The sequence below is a fragment of the Penaeus monodon genome, chromosome 12, assembly GCF_015228065.2.
Source record: "Penaeus monodon isolate SGIC_2016 chromosome 12, NSTDA_Pmon_1, whole genome shotgun sequence".
NCBI classification, from domain to species: Eukaryota; Metazoa; Arthropoda; class Malacostraca; order Decapoda; family Penaeidae; genus Penaeus; species Penaeus monodon.
The window spans coordinates 43,160,359-43,161,895 of NC_051397.1; the positions used below are offsets into that span (position 1 = coordinate 43,160,359).

General features: G+C 34.0%; 1 protein-coding gene across 2 annotated transcripts in view; it reads left to right on the forward strand.

Annotated features, from left to right (window-relative positions):
• Positions 1-971, forward strand: part of LOC119579476 (SWI/SNF-related matrix-associated actin-dependent regulator of chromatin subfamily A containing DEAD/H box 1 homolog) — a 33,304-nt gene extending 32,333 nt beyond the window's left edge. For both annotated transcript variants that reach the window (XM_037927312.1, XM_037927313.1), the window contains exon 24: positions 101-971. The gene's annotated coding sequence lies outside the window, so the exon portion shown is untranslated. The remainder of the gene's footprint in view (positions 1-100) is intronic.
• Positions 972-1,537: the final 566 nt, after the last annotated feature.

Genomic DNA, 1,537 nt, shown 5'->3' on the forward strand with positions numbered 1-1,537 from the left:
GATGTTCATTGGTTTGATGAAATTCACTGATAAGGAGCGTGCACTGCCAACATCATTTTGCATTTTCATTCTATTTTTTTCTCGTCTCCCTGTCTCTCAGGTTGATAAGGAGTATCTGGAGCTGTAAAAACTGCATAGACCAATTACTTTGTGCCCACTTGGGAGAAAGTTGACCAGATTCATGCTTGAAGAACAATCTTGATGAGATGGTGTTGGAAAGTGCTGTCTCCCTTTCCTTTATCATTTAAGATTAGAAACACTATTTTAATTGTATGGAATTACCTCTACTTCTGTGTGTGCACCTATGTAGGATTGAGGAATATATATATATATCTATAGTGTGCGGGCTCCCCCTTCTTTGAGGTTCGTACATTTGTTAAGTTCCAGTATATAGATATAGATTTTTTTTTCTTTGAGATGAACTCAGCAGTGAAAGGCAAAAAAGCAACAAGCGACAAGTGAAGGCCATTTGACCCGAGGCATGGAGTACAAATCCTTAACCAGTGTGATAATTATAGGCTATAAGATGCTGGGCTGTCCAACGTCAGCAACATCTCGGCGACTGGCAGAATTGCTGTATTATATTTTTAAAAGAAAAAGCGTACCACGGTTTCCATTTTTTAGAGAAGATTTAAGATGGACACATTTTATATACTCTATGGGACAGATGTTTCTGTGGGCATTATTTTCTTTTTGGAAGTTTGAAAATAGTAGTAAATGATTATTTTATTAATCTGTTGTTGCTTTCTATTCTGAGGATTTGAAATACTTAATTTGGCAGTACCGGTTATTGTCTGTGATCGCCACGAATTATGATCATATTTTTTTTTTTTTTTTTTTTTTTTTTTTTTTTATCTCTATAGTTTTTGTCGTAATCTCACCCAAAGAATTAGCGAAGGTACCTTTTGTTATAGTACACATTCTGTAAAGCATTACAATGCTTCATAAATTATGATAAAAGGTCTGTGGAATCTTTGTCTTTTCTTCCCCCTTGCAAATGTCCTGAAGAGTGAATAGAGGATTTGGTTGGTGAGAATCAAATATTAGAGAAGAAAAATTGTATTGAAATTAGATTAGATTTTTCATGAAATGGAGAAATCCAAATTATTTTATGATACTATTTTTACACTAATCCTTATTCTTAATATGTGCACAAAGAGGAAAATGAAAATGAAAATACGATGAGTAACATTTAAAATAAGAACATAAATATATGCTATTAAAATATTAAAGTTATGGATGGTCAACAATGAATAAATGACTTGATGTTTAATGTAAAGTTGAGCTGTGACATTTAAAAGTAATTTTAAGGAGCATTAAGCATACCAAAACTTAGTAAAGTGTTCGTGATGCATAGCCTCCTAGTTTCCAACCACAATATATCTGAAACTAGAACCAAAGATAAATATTCAAAGGACAATTACCAATGGCATGTAAGAAGCATGTCCAGGCCTTGATCCTTGGGCATACCTGATGGGTGATATCAGTGATGGGAAACTACCGGCTAACTTGCCGATATCATTCGCAAGGATAAGGA